This window comes from Zeugodacus cucurbitae, chromosome 6, assembly GCF_028554725.1.
Source record: "Zeugodacus cucurbitae isolate PBARC_wt_2022May chromosome 6, idZeuCucr1.2, whole genome shotgun sequence".
NCBI lineage: Eukaryota > Metazoa > Arthropoda > Insecta > Diptera > Tephritidae > Zeugodacus > Zeugodacus cucurbitae.
In genome coordinates this window covers 15,311,252-15,331,739 of record NC_071671.1, presented here as the reverse complement: position 1 = coordinate 15,331,739, position 20,488 = coordinate 15,311,252, and the positions used below count along the sequence as shown (strand labels likewise).

Here is a 20,488-nt window from a genome sequence, read left to right as displayed (position 1 = left end):
GAAGCAATTTGCAATTTAATTATGCATGCTTTTTAGCGTTTTTATGCGGTTTTATTTTTTGCGAATTTTTTCTTCATTTAATTTTTCTTCAGCCACTAACAACGGCTGGAAGATTACTTCAGCGCCTACCCGAAGGTAAAGATATTGCGTGCTCCCAGTCATGAGGGCCTGATACGAGCATGTCTGTTGGGCGCACGCCATGCGAAAGCGCCGGTGATAACGTATTTGAATTCGCACTGCGAGTGCACAGAAGGTGAGTGCTTGAGAAATTAGTATCCGGTTGTACGTTTGTAGGAAATGATGTATATTTGTGGGCGAGCTGGAAATTAAGCTTCGATGGTTTTTTTTTTTAAGAAAATCACAGTTAGCAAAACAAAAATATGAGTCAAGCAATTATAATGTCAATGAAATTAAAACAAACCACCTTTTCAGAAGTTGTTTATCAAAAATATGAACACAAATTAATAAAAGCCATAGAAATAAACAAAATTTAAAATTTAATTAAAGTACCGTGCTTTTTTCATACTGTAAAGTAGTTCAAACTATAATTTAATTACAAAATAATTCTGAAAAGCCTTGTATTTCTAACCGCAAATCTGCTAACACTCATAGTCCGTTTGACGCAGCTGCACTTGAAGCCGCGGTAGGCATTCGGCAGAATTTTTTATCGAAAGCCAATCGATAATATCATCATATCATTGCGGTTAACCATGTATGTTGCTGTGAATTACACTGTTGGTGTTTTGTTAAAGCTTTTAATTTGTAAAGATTAAATTAGGTTAAAAAATAGCAAAACATTTAATGGTCAATATGAATGCTTAGGTTGCACAGTGGAGTAAAGGTGGTTTATAATTCATCAGTTTCTAGTAACCAAAAATACACAAAAAATTTCGAACTTGTTTAAAGACAATTATTTTTCTTGCGTACTTTTATAAAAAATATTGGCTCATTGTTACATCGCACTAATTTGAGGGTGCAAATGTTACTCTAAAACATTAAAAGTTCTCAAGATACCAATGTTCTACGATGTTGGGTTGTATCGCACCTATAGGAACTGTAATTTGTTCACCATTCAAACTCACAACCGTTTAATCGTAAAGTAATCCCACTCTGGGCCCTGCTTTCGTCCATTCTTGCCACGTATATAAAAATAGTCTTAGAATTTCTGCCTAATTTTATTTTATTTAAAAAAATTAGAATTTAATATTGATTTTACCACATTTTTATATTTTGGTTTACTATTCTCTAGTTCGACTAATTCACAAATTTGTATCAAGTCACAAGTCACTGTTTTAAACTCATCTATTTATTGGATGTCTTAGATTCGTAAAAATTTTGAGTTTGGTGAATGGAACATGAAATGGTATAAAAACTGGTATAATAAAATAAAAATAGGAAAAGAGAGCTAAATGCAATTATGCAAAGCAAATCGAGGACGACCTATTCCCTGAATTTGATTTAAGAAAGAGTGAACCTTGAATCATTCTTAATTGTTTTGTGGAAATTTCAAATACGTTTTTGTTGCGCCCGCAGAAATTGTTTATGGCAGTTTTTATTCCAAATATTTTACAAAACTTTTTTCATTACATTTCCTCTGCCAAATAGAACAAGCACTCAACTCTCATAACTTGAAATAATAAACTTACACTTTTGTTCGGAAGCCTGAAGAGCAGAGAAGAGAATAAAATTCAATTTTAACTTTTTAATGATTAATGACCAAACAAACTTAGTAGCGTAAATACGATGACGAGTGAAATTAAAAAAAAAAAAAAATGAAAAGGATAAGCTGGATAGGACATCTGCGATTGTATTGGTGTGTAAGAACTGTATGGTCGCCTGAGCAGTTGATTTGGTTATACACTTGAAAATTGTGTGTGTATGAGCTTCCAAGATGGATGCTTAACCGTTAACGCTAGTGTATTGTAGGTATGTTTTGCTGCTTTTTCTGTGAGCATAACATAGTTTGCGGTTGCTTGGGTTGGCGGTTATGATTTCGGTTTGGTGAATACATTGTTTCCTTGACTGCTTGCCGCTGGACCATGGTGATGGTGGAGCTGGTCAATGGCTTTAATGTTTTGCGGTTAAATGCATACATATACATTTTCTCAACCTTTCTCACTGTTGAGTAATTGCATTTGCTATTTTATGTTTATTTACTTTAGCTCTGAGTGAGCTGTGTGCGTGTTTTGTTTTTTAACATCCGCCAAGCTTCCGCCATGTGGTTGCTTAGTTTTGTTGAATTTATTATTAGACTCTCGCAACAAATGTTTCTAAAGAGAGTATTATAGTTTTGTTCACATAACGGTTGTTTGTAACACCCAAAACTAAAAGAGTTAGATATAGGGTTATATATACCAAAGTGATCAGGGTGAAGAGTGGAGTTCAAATCCGAATGTCTGTCTGTCCGTCCGCCTGTGCAAGCTGTAACTTGAGTAAAAATTAAGATATCTTGATGAAACTTGGCACACTTATTTCTTGGCACCATAGGAAGGTTGCTTTCGAAAATGAGCAAAATCGGACCACTGCCACGCTCACAAAATGGCGAAAACCGAAAACACATAAAGTGCCATAACTAAGCCATAAATAAAGCTATGGAAATAAAATTTGGTATGAACGATCGCACTATGAAGAGGCATATTTGGATGCAATTTTTTGGGGAAGTGGGCGTGGCCCCGCCCCCTACTAATTTTTTTGTACATATCTCGCAAACCAATAGAGCTATATAAACCAAACTTTCTGCAGTCGTTTTTTTAGCCACTTCCTAACACAGTCCAAAAATTAAAGAAATCGGATTATAATCACGCCCACCTCCCATACAAAAGTTAGGTTGAAAATTACTAAAAGTAGGTTAACTCATTAACGAAAAACGTCAGAAACACTAAATTTCATATAAGGAATGGCAGATGAAAGCTGCACTCAGATTTTTTTACAAACTGGAAAATGGGCGTGGCGTTGCCCACTTATGGGTCAAAAACCTTATCTCAGGAACTAGTCGACCGATTTCAATGAAACCTGGTTTGTAATAGTTTCCTTACATCCCAATGATATGTTGTGAAAATAGGCCAAATCGCTTCACAACCATGCCTACTTCCTATATACCAGAACTTTGAAGACGACCTGAATCGTTTACTTTACAATATATAAAGTAAGTACTAGTGTAGATATCGGTGCAGAACTTTGCACAAATACTATGTTAATAGTGTGGCAGCCCCATTCTAAAAATCGCCGAAATCGGACCATAGGTTTTTAAGGCCCCATATATCGAACACGAGGACCTCGGTGCTTCTATCCTAATATTATGGTTTCCAACTTTAAATGGACTTTATACAATATATATGACGAATATGTGGGTCAAATTGTGTATAATATAATATAAGGAAAGTTAAATAAATAAATTGCGAGAGTATAAAATGTTCGGTTACACCCGAACTTAGCCCTTCCTTACTTGTTTTTATTATTTTTTGTGGTTGGGTCAGAGAGTGTGTTTCGATAATCGAATTATAACCATAGAGCTTTAATAGAAAGACAACAATCAATTGACAATAATGAAGAATGCGCTGAAGAATATTAAATTACCGCCAAGCTTGCCTGATTTAGATATTATTTTATAATATATTTCCGGTAAAAGCAACAAAAAAATTATTAATGTAGTGACTTTTGAAACCATTCGACTTTAGTGCGATTTTCCCATTTTTCCAATTCCTTGAAGCCAAACCACACAAATAACTGGAAGGCCATAACGTTTGAGGTGTAAAAGACAAATTTAATGAGGTAATCACCGGTGGGAATTGGTAGCATCAAGTTTGTATGCAACGGCCTGAAGCGATCGACTATGAACTCGCCCTGAAAGAAAATATAGAATAAATATGCGAGGCTTAAGACCACATAAACTTTATGTTACAACCGACATCATAAGGACACGTGTGATTGGCGTTCGTGTACTTCTCAATCAGTTTGACTAATATGTCCAAGTATATAGCGCTCTTACGCGTTTTCAGAAACTCGCAAGCGTCAAATGTTTTATTGATAAAGAAGGGCTGATAATAGTTGTACTTACGCAGCAGTTCAGCATGCAACTGAAAACATTATAATGAATATATACCATAATGTCAAATTAATACTAATTTTGAGTTACATTGCAATTGTAAACTTTTCTTAGTAGCTGTACGCGAATTGTCGCCTCAGTAACGTCCCGTTTCACCGCCTTCAGGCGACACGCATTCAGACGTAGCAGCGTTTTATCGATAACATTACACTCTATTTTGGTCATTTTGAAGAAAGCTGCGGCATGCTTTATGCGTTGTTTGTTAATGAGAGTAATGTAAAATAATGAAAACATTTAAATATTCGATATTAATTTAATTCCACAAACATGTTTTCACTTACAATTTCACAGAATACTGCTTGCACAACGAAAATCACTAAAAGTTTGCGACTCATACCCGACTTGTTGTTCCTGGCTTAACACGAAAATCGCGATTAATATGCTCGCATTGTTCAAAAACATAACCGAGTTACATTAATGAGATTTTAATAGTAATGTAATTTTAGTTATTTTTGCTAAAAACTATTTTGAAGTATTAAATAAATGTCTATTAATTTGAATCAGAATATAATTAGTTTCTTTAAAAGTACTATAGAAATTCCCTTTGCCAATTAATCAACCATAAATGCGGATATGATGAACGAGTACAGTATTCCCTGCTTAATTGCACTACAGTTGTGGTTAGTTTTTGGGCGTGTACTCTACCTAAATTGATCCGCCGACCAATCTAAAAACAGTTTAATAATATTCCAAGTTCCATCGGAACTACGTTAACAATGTCGCCTGTGCTGATGATATGGACATCTACACATTAATGCCCGTTTATGTATGTGTACTTTTATAATTAATAAAAATGCGCAAAACCCCACTTTTCATATTAATTTGTATAACCAATGAGCCAAGTAATTAAAATTACATTGATATTATCAAAGCAACAAAGGGTTCATAATTTGTTTATAAAAAGCAACAAATCTGAAATATTGATAAATGCAACGAAATTCCGAAAATATAAAAATTTAATTAAGGGTGTTGAATTATTTTTTGTTTCAATAAATAGTTCAAACTAAAATTTAATTACTAATAATTTTCAAACGTTTTTTTTTTTATTTCTAAATGCAAATCTTCAAACACTCATAGTCCACTTGACGCAGCTGCATTTGTTCCTGCGGCAAGCAATTGGCAGAATTTATTATCGAAAACCAATCAATAATATCGCTGCGGTTAACCATTTCTGTTGCTGTGGATTACATTGGCGAATAATTTGGTGTTTTGTTAAAGCTTTTAAAAACATAGATTAAATTACTATAAAAAATTACAAAACATTTTATGGTAGTTTTTAATGCTTAGGTTGCACATTGGAGCAAAAGTGATGTATAATTCATCAGTTTTTAGTAACACCTATAGGAACTGAAATCAGTTCATCATTTAATTTGCAACCGTTTTATACTAACTACCTGCTTTTACTATAACATTAAAAAAAAGTTGAAAACGCTCTGCTTGTACATACTTTTGTTATAATTTGTTTACCATTTTCAATCAAATCTAAACGATTTACCGTTATGTCAATAATCATTTTGGGTCATTTATTTTACAGCATTTAAACTACAAATTTAAATGGTCACTAATGGAATTTTCTATAAATTGCGTATTAATTAATATAATTTGTCACAAAATCTAACCACATGATTGCTAAAATGCTACCTAATCAGCATTAAATTAATTAAGTAATTGGTTCATTCATCCTCGGATGAGAGACCCCAATTTCGATGACGACCACTGACAACGTTTAAAGGATAATGATATAAGGGCATGCACCTGGAATGTCCGGACCCTTAATTGGGAAGGTGCCTCTGCCCAGCTAGTTGATGTCCTCATACGACTCAAGGCTGACATCACCGCCATCCAAGAAGTGCGATGGACGGGACAAGGACGGAAGAAGTTGGGTCCTTGTGACATCTACTACAGCGGCCATATAAAGGAGCGCAAATTCGGTGTGGGATTCGTGGTGGGAGAGAGACTCCGTCGTCGAGTCCTGGCATTCACTCCGGTGGATGAACGTCTAGCCACAATCCGCATCAAAGCGAGGTTCTTCAACATATCGCTGATTTGCGCCCACGCCCCGACGGAAGAGAAGGACGAAGTGATCAAAGATACCTTCTATGAGCGCCTAGAACGTACCTATGAGCGCTTCGCCCGCCACGATGTCAAAGTCGTGCTTGGCGATTTTAACGCCAGGGTGGGTAAAGAAGGTGTCTTTGGCACAACAGTCGGAAAATTCAGCCTCCATGAAGAAACATCGCCAAACGGCCTGAGGCTGATCGACTTCGCTGGGGCCCGAAATATGGTCGTCTGTAGTACCAGATTCCAGGATAAGAAAATACATCAAGCTACTTGGCTGTCTCCTGATCGAAACACGCGGAACCAAATCGATCACGTTGTGATAGACGGAAGACATGTCTCCTGTGTTTTAGACGTGCGTACGCTCCGAGGACCAAATATAGACTCGGACCATTATCTGGTCGCAGCGAAGATACGCACCCGCCTCTGTGCAGCAAAGAATGCTCGTCAACAAACACAAGGAAGGTTCGACGTCGAAAAGCTGCAATCGCAACAGACAGCCACGAAATACTCTACTCGACTTGCACTCCTGCTCTCTGAGAGCACTCATCAGCATCTCGGCATAAGGGAACTGTGGAACGGCATCTCAAACTCACTGCGTACCGCTGCAGCCGAAACAATTGGTTTTCGGCAACGATAAAAAACAAGCTGGTACGATGAGGAGTGCCGTCTCGCAGTGGAGAGAAAACAGACTGCCTACCTCGCAACGTTGCAAACGACCACAACACGTGCGGGATGGGATAGATACCGAGAGCTGAAGAGGGAAGCGAGACGCATCTGCAGACAAAAAAAGAAAGAGGCCGAAATGCGTGAGTATGAAGAGCTTGACAAGCTGGCCGACAGGGGTATTGCTCGAAAATTTTACGAAAAGATCCGGCGACTAACTGAAGTTTTCAAGACCGGAGACACCGCTTACGCGGTTATAGCCGAGTTCAAAACAGCGCGCCACGTATCCCTCCTTCTGGCAGTTTGGCGCAAATTGGTTATACCAAGCGAAGCCAGGTCCATTTCCACCTGATCCTTCCATTGGAGTGGAGGTCTCTCTCTTCCTCGGCTTCCACCAGCGGGTACTGCATCGAATTCTTTCAGAGCTGGAGCACTTTCATCCATTCGAACAACATGACCTAGCCATCGTAGCCGCTGTCTTTTTATTCGCTGGACTATGTCAATGTCGTCGAATAACACATACATCTCATCGTTCCATCGTCGTCAGTATTCGCCGTTGCCAATGTTTAAGGGACCATAAATCTTCCGCAAAACTTTTCTCTCGAAAACTATTAAACTAATACATCAAATAATTGATAACTGGTATTCTCTGTTTTAATCTTATCTATTTATTAGCTATCTTAGATCGGTCTGGCGAAACGAACACTAATTGGTATAAAAACTGGTATAATCTCATTTTGAAGTGTAATGGTGTATTAAACGGTTATAATATCTTAATGTGGTCTATCCTTTTTCGGAATTTACTAGACAACATTTAAAGTTTTGACATGTATCTTTATGGAAATTAAAGCAATACTTACATAGCGAGCAGCACACGAGCATTGATAGCAAGGAAGTTGTAAATTGAGTATGACCATATCCTAAAACTCAATTCAAGAGAGGGTGAACCATCAATAATTTCCAAGTATTTGTGCGGATATTTAAAATACTTTATTATTTTTATTCCGCCAGAAGAAATATTTAGTGGTAGCTGATATCATTATATTCATTACTTTCGCTGCCAAATAGAACGTGCACTCAACACTCATAACTTGAGATAATAAACTTACACTTTTGTTCGGAAGCCTGAAGAGCTATAAAATTCAATTGACACTCTTTAATAATTGATGACCAAACAAACGCAGTAGCGAATATGTAATAGAATAGGATTAGCTGCAGGATATGTGCGAGCGTATTGGTCTGTAAGAGACTATATGGTTGCTTGGAGAATTGAAAAAAAAAAGTTGCAAAAGTTTATGACTGTATGTAAGTTTTCAGGAAGGATATTTACAGTTTGTGCTAGTGTGGTGTGGGGATTTTTTTGCAGTTTTTCCTGTGTTCCTCAACTTAGTTTGCGGTTGCTTGGGTTAGTGTTTATTTGTAAATTTGCTGTTTGCTTGACTGCTTGCCGCTAGACCATGGTGATGGTGGTGCTGGTCAATGGCTTTAATGTTTTGCGGTTAAACGCACTTATATACATTTTCTCGACCTTTGTCACTGTTGAGTAATTGCATTTGCTATTTTATGCTTATTTACTTTATTTCTTAGTGAGTTGTACTTTTGTTTTTTCGTTTTTTTGCTATCCCGTTGCCTTTCGCAAAGTGATTGCTATATTTTCCTGAATTTATTATTTTTATTTTTTTTTTGGTTGGGACAACGAGTGTATTTCGATAGTTGAATTATGACCATAAAGCTTTAATAGAAAGCACAAAAAATATGGATAATGGTGAAAAGACATTGCCCAAAGCAATTTGTGTGACCGTGTGTAGAAACTAGAAACATTGAAAACTAGTTGCCTGCACAATAAATTATCGTTACTTTTTATTAAGGTTAAGTCTGCCAGCACACTTAGGCACGACGCTTACGCTATATTTTTTAGATTTATACTTTTTTATCAATATCATGTTTTTCTAGTTCGACAAGCTTATTGCCTCGGCATTTTTTTGTAGCTACTAAACACCATTTTTTTTTCTTTCTGCATTTCCATTATATTATTATTTTTTGTCTCCCTTTAGGCCGAGTTGAGCCACTGCTCGATCGCATCGCTCGCAATAGCACCACTATGGTTTGTCCAGTCATCGATGTTATTGATGATGCAACATTGGAGTTCCACTACCGTGACTCGGGCGGCGTAAATGTGGGCGGTTTTGATTGGAATTTACAATTTAATTGGCATGCAGACCTGGAACGTGAACGCAAGCGACACAAGGTGAGTGCAAAGATTATATACATGTACACAAATTTATATATATATGAGTACCGAATTATTGAAAAAAAATGCTAAGTGAGATATAAAAAAATAAAGAGAAAATAAATATAAATTATGAATTGCTAACTGGCTTTATACACATTTATGGAAACATTTAATGAAAAAGAGTTTAAGCTGATCATTACATCACTTTGATTTATTAGAAGCTATCAACATAAAATTGATTAAAGTGTTATACTAAAATGATCACATCTAGGACATGTTACAATTTGCTCCAAAATATTTAACAAAGCCACCAAATTCCTAAATTCTTTCAAATGATTAAATGAATCTTAATCCAGCGACTTAAGTTTAATATATTTTTCGTTTCCTGAATAAATTTGAACTTGTAATTCTCAACAAGTTTTAAAATTCGAAAAAATTAAAACTCAACGGAAAATATTTTAAAATATGTCCCAAGAATCACAATAGCGTGTTCGAAAAAATATAGAGACAGAATGATGATTTTCACCTTTTCCCTGCTAATAGTTCTACAATTATCTTGTATATCCGTTTTCCTATTGGGTTATTATACGAGTTTACGTTCATCCAACAAAGGAGAGTAATTTCTACGCGTCTATCTGTCTGACACTTGTCAGCCACCAACTAAACGTGCCGCATGTTTTCGTTGTTTAAACGCTCACATTTTGTATGCATCACGCTAACAGTGTTGCGAATGGCAACATTTGGCCTTCAATTCGCGTTAGCATTGAACATTTTATTGGAAAACTTTCGGTGGCCACCGACGCAAATGCATATTTCTATTCGTTTTGTGTATGTGGAAGCGTGTTGGTATATGTGTAGACAACAATGGACGTAACGTGCTATAACTACGCAGAAAAAGTTCAGCATGTTAGGTGCCTTAGGAGCTATTGCGACTACTGTTATGCTTCGAAATGTTGGTTTAAGGAGTTTTGTACGGAAAGCAACATCCTTGTATAGTTCAGTACGAACGTGAAGGGATTATAGGAGTATAGCTGTGGGTGATTAATGTGCTTCTGCTCAGTCATGCAAATTGGGTTATTCAAGATTAGCTGTGGAGATCAGATATGCATTCAAATACGTAATAATATTAATTAAACTGAATATAAAACTAACAATAAAATTATGTACAAAATAATGAAATATTAAACAAAAAAATAAGAAAAATAAAAATTATAAATAAACATTAATTATAATATGTATTATAATACATATATGTAGGTATGTATGTGATTGGCGTTGCAACCGTTTAGCCGGTTATAGCCGAATCGACGATAGTGCGCCACCTGTCTCTCTCCTTCGCAGTTCGGCGCCAGTTGGAGATCCCAAGTGTAACCAGGTCGCTCTCCACCTGGTCCCTCCAACGGAGTGGAGGCCTTCCCCTTCCTCGGCTTCCTCCGGCGGGTACTGCATCGAACACTTTCAGGGCTGGAGTGTTTTCGTCCATTCGGACAACATGACCTAGCCAGCGTAGCCGCTGTCTTTTTATTCGCTGAACTATGTCAATGTCGTCGTATAACTCGTACAGCTCATCGTTCCATCGTCTGCGGTATTCGCCGTTGCCAATGTTCTGAGGACCATAAATCTTGCGCAAAATTTTCCTCTCGAAAACTCCTAGTGTCGTCTCATCTGATGTTGACATCGTCCAAGCTTCTGCACCGTAAAGCAGGACGGGAATGATAAGCGACTTGTAGAGCTTGATTTTGGTTCGTCGAGAGAGGACTTTACTGTTCAATTGCCTACTCAGTCCAAAGTAGCACCTGTTGGCAAGAGTTATTCTGCGCTGGATTTCGAGGCTGACATTGTTCGTGTTGTTGATGCTGGTTCCCAGGTATACGAAATTATCTACGACCTCGAAGTTATGACTGTCAACAGTGACGTGGGAGCCAAGACGCGAATGCGCCGACTGTTTGTTTGATGACAGGAGATATTTCGTCTTGTCCTCATTCACCTCCAGACCCATTCGCTTCGCCTCCTTATCCATGCGGGAAAAAGCAGAACAAACGGCGCGGTTGTTGCTTCCGATGATATCAATATCATCGGCGTACGCCAGGAGCTGTACACTCTTGTAGAAGATTGTACCTTCTCGGTTTAGCTCTGCAGCTCTTATAATTTTTTCCAGCATCAGGTTAAAGAAGTCGCACGATAGTGAGTCACCTTGTCTGAAACCTCGTTTGGTATCGAACGGCTCGGAGAGGTCCTTCCCAATCATGACGGAGCTTTTGGTGTTGCTCAACGTCAATTTACACAGCCGTATTAGTTTTGCGGGGATACCAAATTCAGACATCGCGGCGTAAAGGCAACTCCTTTTCGTGCTGTCGAAAGCAGCTTTAAAATCGACAAAAAGGTGGTGTGTGTCGATCCTCTTTCCCGGGTCTTTTCCAAGATTTGGCGCATGGTGAATATCTGGTCAGTTGTCGATTTTCCAGGTCTAAAGCCACACTGATAAGGTCCAATCAGTTTGTTGACGGTGGGCTTTAGTCTTTCACACAATACGCTCGATAGAACCTTGTATGCGATATTTAGGAGGCTGATCCCACGGTAATTGGCGCAGATTGTGGGATCTCCCTTTTTATGGATTGGGCAGAGCACACTGAGATTCCAATCGTCAGGCATGCTTTCTTCCGACCATATTCTGCAAAGAAGCTGATGCATGCACCTTATCAGTTCTTCGCCGCCGTATTTGAATAGTTCTGCCGGTAATCTATCGGCCCCCGCTGCTTTGTTGTTCTTCAAGCGGGTAATTGCTATTCGAATTTCTTCATGGTCGGGTAATGGAACATCTGTTCCATCGTCATCGATTGGGGGATCGGGTTCGCCATCTCCTGGTGTTGTACTCTCACTGCCATTCAGCAGGTCGGAGAAGTGTTCCCTCCATAATCCCAGTATGCCCTGGACATCGGTTACCAGATTACCACCTTGGTCTCTACATGAGGATGCTCCGGTCTTGAAACCTTCGTTAAGTCGCTTCATTTTTTCATAAAATTTTCGAGCATTCCCTCTGTCTGCCAGCTTCTCAAGCTCTTCGTACTCACGCATTTCGGCCTCTTTCTTTTTTTGTCTGCAAATGCGTCTCGCTTGTAGGTATGCAGTTCACAATATTCGGATGTATCGACCGATAGAATATATTTCTGGTATTACATTATACAAAACTTTTATGGTAGTAGCTCCAGAAGTTAGATATTTGTACTAACATAATGCCTTGTACCCATAACAAAGATACTGTGATGATTTATTTCGATAACCCCTTTTTCTACTGGATGATTTGAAGTATCGTGTTCTCTTTCATTTACCGATTTTTTTTTTGAGATATTTCGTGTGCCAAATGATGTTTACGCTGGAAGGGACCGATAATCTCATATTCGGTATTAAGAGTTCGCATGAATGTCAATATTCCGGCTGATATAAGGTCATTCGGAAGAACACAGTTGACTTTAAGGAAAAGTATACGTATTAATTATATTTAATAAAATTTGTGAAATTATTGTTATGATGTGTTAATTGTACTCGAAGTACAACTTATATTCATACACACACATAAAGTTTAAGTTATAACAGTCATTTTTCATCAAAGTACCAGATGTGTTGAAAATTACTACCGCATGCTTAGAAATAATATTTCCGATACAACATCAGACGCCAGCAGCAAAGACGCCTTCGTTTAAAATGTATATATATGCACATATGTATATTTCTAAAATAAATATGGCAACACCGCATTGTTAATATGGCTGCTAGTGATATTTACATGAATCATAAAGTTAGGCTGCATTCTTCTATATATATTCACATTTAAATGTGCATATTTGTGCTTTCAAAAGCAATTGGGTCCTTCTTGCTAGAGTTTTCCTTGTACTCATGCGCCGCTACCCTCGCTCTAAATGGCTTGTATTCATCTGTATCTCTGTATAGTATGTGTGTATATACGTTGGCATTACTGTCAGAGCTCAAAATGTTTATGGGATTGCATAAATGCCGACATGTGGTCCGACCATACAAGCTAATAAATGCACCTCTGCAGCAGAATGCTTGGGTAAGAAGAAAATTGTACGAAATCCAAGGGAACTGCACACACAATGGCTGAAAACTCAAGTGTGGCCAGCGGAAACAAAATAAAAACCGAAACAGTTGTGTGAATACTTGAGGGAAAACAATAAATGTTGGTAGTTTGTGGTTTTAAATTTGTCTTCCTATTTGGTATTCACATTTGTCCGCATTCTTTATTTCTCCTTTTCATTTAATTGCTACAATTTTAAATATTTATTTTCACTTAGCTTGCATATCATAGATCTTCTTAAATAAACCTTGCCGATATTGATATTTCTCAGCTCCTTACTGAATATAATTTCTTTGCATTTTCGATTCACACCCGAAAAAAAAATTATGTTCTCCTTCATTGTGCTCAGAGCCAATTAATTAACATCACTCATACGCCCGCGTGGCCTCAAACAATACGTGATATTTTTTCTGCTTCCATTTCTGCAAAACACTTAATTAATGTACAAGTGCTTTTGTTGCTGCAACTTTGCTGCCTGTGCCAAGTAGCCTTGAGTAATTTATTGTTGTTTTTTGAATTTGTGTAAGAAATTTTAATTTATAATTTGTTTGCTGCTTTCTATGATAAAACTCCTTTGGCTTCTCTTTCTCTTTCATACTCTGTGTATACTTTACTTCTATTTGCTCCCAGATAAATCAAGTTGAAATGTTTCGGTGTTCATTTGCCGCATAATTAGCATATTTATGTAGAAAGGCAAGCGTGACAAAGGAAAAAAATGATAACTATTAAAGGAAAAGAGAATTTAAGGCACATTTCAGCACATTTAGTATATAAGTACTCTTTTATATATACCGTCGTTCTAAGACAACTTCTCTGAAGCTAATAATTATTTTGCTGTCTGTTTATATTTATAACATTGTAATAGAAAATGGTAACAACGGCTCATTCAGGCTATTTAATAGCTGTCTTTGTGGAATGTGAAATTTGCGCAAATATTTAAGCTGGGAATAAACATGTCCCTTTGAGAAATTCCAGTCACCGTAACGGCTTGTAATTTTGTACGTGACAAGGGTCGCTCGCTTGATATTGTAATTAAAATCTCTTGAATTTTCAAACTGAACGCATGTGGGTTGGAGCATGTAAGATACTTGTATGAATGTAATACATACTTAATTAATTTTCTGTATGAATACAAATATTTTTGCGAGGATTTTTGTTAAATATGTAAAGATAGAAAGTCAAGTGAGCTTATAATATAATATATTTAGTAGCAACTTTGCTTTATTCCATACCCTCTGTAATTAATCCTGTATATATTGTATCTATTGTATCTATATGGTTCATTAAAAAAGAACTATTTATGTGGTTTTCTATTAGTTATAATAATAGTTCGAATTCCAACGGTTGCATAAATATCATTGATAATCTCCGCTGGCTCAATTGGACGTGGCATACTATAACTATTAATATTTGAAAACCGCCTAAAGGTGTGCATCTTATTTAGACATGCTGCCTCATGCATCCACAGAGACAAGAGAAAGTTCAACCACACTAAAAGTAAGACAAATTTCCACACAAAAAAGGTATCGGCTCACCTTCATCAGCGAACCGTTTAATCATAATAAATTTTCACTCGTACAAAGTCTCGAATGGTATCCTAAAAAACAAAAAAATAAAACTTAAAACAATAGTTGTAAAACGAAATGTGGAAATAGGTTCGTGTATCCGCATCCTCTTTGCATTAGGATCATATGGCGTGCTGATATAATAAAAATAGTAGCCAAAACGTGCAGATTCTGCGATGCTGTGGGTCTCCACTCGCAGCTCGTAAAGCTGGCGGTAGGAGCAATAAAAAAATAAATAAATACGGCTTGATATACAGCGCTGCATATATATCCTTCAAAGAATAAATGTATATATGTATACCTGCGATGTGCGCTTATGAAATTATATATTTATACAACACTTTGTTGCTGTTTGTTTCACCTTTTAGTGCAGGTGATAAATTTAACCCTGACACGGCGTGCACCCAGTCTGCTGCCCCGAACGCAAGGCTGCCCAATCGAGTTTATGCTTTGGCGCATTCAGATTGGTATGCGTGTTTGTGTGTGGCGCCCAGCTGAGTGGCGGAATTTTCGTTTTGCTGCTCTTCAGCTGCTCTACACTTTGTGGAGTGCCTGCTCTTTTGAGCTTGCCTTGCCACATCGTATTGGCACATTTGAGCATGTCAGCACTTCCCGCTTACCTGATGCGCATTTTTTACTTTTGCACTATTTATTTGGCAAGCGCAACTTTCTGTTTTTTTGGCAGCACTGTTCAACAATTCCATTAAAATTAGTTGTTTGATTTCATTTTGCGTCCGCATGTGTATTACATTCAATTTATTTACTAGTGATAAAATACTGCTTTCAGGCGTCAAGGGTGAATGCGTGTTATTATTAATCAATTATTAAGGAATTTCAAGAGCTTTACTGAGAGAGAACTTTTTCTATCTATGCTAGTATAGGAAACAGAAGTTTGGGAAGGAATTGGGGAAATCATGGCCAACATTTAAAATGTTCATTCATTTAATTTGCATAAATATTTATTAAATATTCAACACTTATCACTTCTTTTCTTGTATCTTTTTGATTTCGTCCTTAGACAACGCCTAGACAACGCTTAGTCCTAATGTGCGAAAGGTATCACAACGAGGCTAAATTTAGCTCCGATTCACCTGATTACAATATGGAGAAACTGGCTGGTAGTTATACCATCTTCCACCATTCGTGTGGTCGGACGCCTGTTAATCTAATTAAGAAATATTCTATTTATATGATTATACCAAGCCGATGTTTCGCGCTCATCACGAGAAGGATGAGGTGCAACTTTATATCGAAAACGGTTTTTTTGAAAGCAAGCTTAAAGGTATGTATTTAATATTTGATTTTTCAGGATGGACTAGAACTTGAGGATGCGGATTCTGGTCGTGACATTGATCTCTACTCTGTTTCTAGCACAGAATTCTTATTCTGTGCTACCATATTACAATAATTGGTGCAGAAAATGCTGTTATTTTCGGAAAATTTAATTATCAAAATTATTACTTTTTATTATTATATTATGATTTTTATTACTATTATGCTGACACTATGAATAATATAAATAAAAAGACTTTAAATAAAGAACTAAACGATCTTAAAAAAAAACTCAAAACTATCTTTAATTAACAAAAATGAGATGGAAATGGTAAGTCAATGCATAATTCATCCAAGATTGTACACATTTTGTAAACACTATAAAACATAACGACACTACTAACAACAATACGACAATAACTTATTACACATTTTGATTTCACCGTTATAACCGAGTGCCGCAACATTTCGTTATAACTACCTTCAACACTGTCTTGAATGAAATCAAACGAAGTATTCAAGTGATCTTAAGTTGAGCTAAAGTGAGCCGATGTGTGGTAGAAGTTTCAAAAAACAGCTTTCGCAAGCTTAACTGGTCTGGATATCTCAATAGAGTTAAATATGGCCGTTACAAAGAAATCAAGATTTAAATTCTATTGACAAAGTCATCTAAAGAAGCAGATTTTATATTTAGCTCATTGTACCACCTACGTGAGTTCCCTCTGCTCTCAAATATATGTATATAAACAGCTGTCGATCTGGCTGTAAATGCTGCCGTCTCGCCTTGACGCTCATTTGGGGCAACATTGTTCTCAACTTTGTAGTGATTGATACCGCAAGGGTTAATAACGCAGCGCTGCATTAACATGCTGCGAGAGTCATGATGAGCATGCAAATAAGAACAACTACAACGACTACTTAACCGGTTGCAATAAGGAAATGGCGATAAAAGCATTAAAATGTTGCAGGTGACTTCCTTTCCCTAGCAAAATTCCGCCCACTTTTTGTTGGCCTTTCACAACGCGACCGCCTTGACGCCTTCACTGCATTAATGAATGCCAACAGCTCCAACACATACCGCGCTCGGTGTTGCTTTTACATTTCCCCTTCCTCTTTCACTCTTTTTTTCTCACGCTTTGTTCGATGGTGTGTAACGTTTTGTTTTTCGTAGGTATTCTTTGCGGCTGAAATTAACATCTACTTTGTAATTTTGTCATTTCATTTGACGTGCGTGTGGAGAGTGGAGAACGGTGCGTATACTTGAAAAGCGTCATTTGAGGAAATATCTTTGGGGATTATGCAAAAAGGTCTTGATGTCAGTTTGTTGCTGATAATTTTCCAGCGTCGCAGGAGTTGAGTTTACGGTAAATAGTTTTTGTTTGAAGGTAAAGTACTAATTGAAAATTCTTGAATGAGTTGGCATGCTGAAAGTTTTCGAAAATTTTGAAGAGTTTAATGATACTGATTTAAGTTAGATCATGTTATAAGGAAAGTGGAAAGGTAAGGAACATTTTTGACATATTAACCTTTTCTTGTTTTTTCTTAACTTCATTCTATAAATGATAGCTTTAAGTTGCCATCATAACAATCCTTCGACATAATAACAATGTCGGGTGTGATTCGGTTATGTAAACTCGTCTGTCATGCGTGGGAAAAGATCACATAAGAAGTTCCAAAACATATTCATGGAAGTTTCAATAAGATTTCCAAATTTAGGCTATGCTTTGCGGAAGCTTACTGCGCAGAATTCTTTGAAAGATATCTTTTGAAAAAAAATTGCACTGTAATCGAAGGCTAGGAAAGATGTTGGAAGTATTCGTCTCTCTGTCTAGCATTACAAACTAATGAGCAAATTAACGTTAAATCGTTTTAAAGAAGAAAAAACGACATTTGAGTATTTTTGGTAAATACCTCTTCAAAAGTATAGTTGGAGCTGAAGTTACCGTTAAACTTGGACGCTAAAGGAACGTATTCAATATCAACTTACTAAATAGTTTCAACATGAAAGAAATATATAATACCTAGCATTATATGAAATCTTTTCCTTGGAAAAATATTGGAATGTTATGATAGTTTTTAGGAAATTCACTCGAACTGTGTTTTATTGGAAAATAAACTTCGATAGCTCTAACAAAACACCCTTCATTTTGCTTTACCATTCATAAGGCGCTAGAATTTAAAATTCGTACACAATGTTATTTCATAAAATATTCCACCTTTTGCAATCAATACAATTTGTTCACTCGACCTGTGGGCATACCTTTTGCAAGATTTCTCAAATCAATACCCAGGAAGCACAAGAATGAGCAAAAATACGAAATTTCTACAAATCCCAACAACAAATATGGATAAGTGTGTGTGCGATTGTATGGGTTCGAGTTAATCAAATGAAGAAAACCTTTCGCTGCGTGCATAGTTAGAGATAAAATTGAAATCCTAAAAAAAAAAAAAAACATACTTTACAAGGATGAAAATAATGTTTGGTGTACAACAACAATTCTTGTTATATGCATGTATTGACTAAAATTTGTGTGTGACAATAACTTGCGGCAGATCCAGCCGCAAAGCAATAAACACACGCGTTGCCAAAGGTTGGCTTGAGGCTTTCCTTGCTTTTTTCGTTTAGTAATTTTTCCAAAATTTTCGCAATATTGTATGTTTGCAATTGAATTCTTCGAGAAAATTTCACATGATTTTTCGTACACATATATTTAAATGGAAGTAGTAAAATTGTATCTAAACGTAAATATTTTTACTTGAAATGGAAAATTGTCAATGGTTGAGTGAACAAAATATACAGATAAATACCTAACCTTGCACACTTGTATTTAGATAACTGTTTTGATGCATATAAAATGGCAGGACGAATGTAGCATAAGTAAATACTTATGATTATTGTGTGGAGTTAGTAACTGTTGAAGGTTATGCTAGTTTGTTGTGTGCGAACACTTTGTTTGCAACTTTTCATTTTTGTAATACGTAATATATTACAGTGAATACGAGCATTGTACACTGTGAAAAAAACCTTAGTTAGTTATATAAAAGTTAAATAGTAGAGCTTAAAGCTTTAAGCAATTACATTTTTAAGGGACCATTTCAGTGAGCAAGTATAATTTGCACACAATCGGACGGTTTGTTAAATGCGGGACTTTTTTAAATATTAAGCTTCTTTATTCTTTTCATTCTTTCGGTTATCCTTACACTTACACAGATGCCTGTTTACTTAGATAAGTATACTTAGATCGGTTCTTCAGCCGGGCTGTGGTTGGAATATTGCAACAAATCTTTATGGAATAGATATGCATATATTTCTTTTTGTAAAATTAATAGAAATAATCTGATTTGTACTTTATAGAACATAGACACACTATACAATTTTGGGTTATATATAAATATAGCTCTTATAGTCCAAGCAAAGAGAAACTATAATTTGCAACATTTGATCGATAAATAAATTATTACGGTTCATTAATTTGTAAATATATAACAAACAAATATTTTCCACTGAAAGTAATAATATGGAAATATATGTTACAGGAAACACATAAATCTCTTCGCAGTTTTGGTCTGTTGGCATTTGTTTATTATCAAGTTGGGAGTTTTGAACCCGTACAAAATGTAAAAATGAATGAGTGAATTCATGCCGAAATTGTTGAAAAGTTTTGCTTAATTACTGTAAATATTCGCAGATAATTTAAATTCTGAAATTAAAAGTAATACGAGATATCACGAGCCCATGTTAAAGTTGGCAAAAGGTGTCTAAATTTACACCTCTTAACCAATAAACCACGAGCTTTTCAAGTTATACAAAATATGAGAGCGAAATGAAAGCGCTTCATAAATGTTCAAATAAATTAAATAAATGGTTTGTCCTTTATGGTCATACTGTGCTTGGGTTTGTGGAATTCACTTGGCTGTGAGATAGTTCATGCACAGTGTGGTACTCAAGTGGTCCATTTACGTACTTTCGTATATGAGTTGTATGTATACATGTAGAGACTTTTGCCCTAGCTAGCCTGATATTGAAACCACTCGGTACTCTTACAGAGGGTGGAATCAATATTAGACGCCTCTATGGATTTGTGATAGGCTTAAAGCGTTTCGCTCTGATGATTTTTCTTCCATTCTAAGTTGTTGTTCTTATCACAAAGCACCGCCATTCTGATCCAATTGGCACCCACACTACCTTTTACGACCAGCAGTTCCGAAACCTAGCCTAATTTAAGTATGTGGGTAATAAATCTCAGTTACTTGTTCTCTAATGTTTCTTTTTATTTCAGTGAGATTTTAAGTTCTTCGTAATTTATTTAAAATTATTACGATATATTTTCTAAAATTTTCAAATGTCCGTTTCAGCAGAGCTTATTTATTATTACACAACACGCACCACTTAATATGCAAATTCCATCACATAATCCCTAATTATTTTCGTACCTATGATGACCACACACACACGCATACTTATAAAATTTTAACGTTCACACTAACGGTACGAA

The 20,488-nt window shown here is 36.3% G+C and overlaps 1 pseudogene; it reads left to right on the top strand.

Annotated features, from left to right (window-relative positions):
- LOC114805200 (putative polypeptide N-acetylgalactosaminyltransferase 9) overlaps positions 1-16,265 on the top strand; it is a 28,927-nt pseudogene extending 12,662 nt beyond the window's left edge.
- The last annotated feature ends 4,223 nt before the right edge of the window (positions 16,266-20,488 follow it).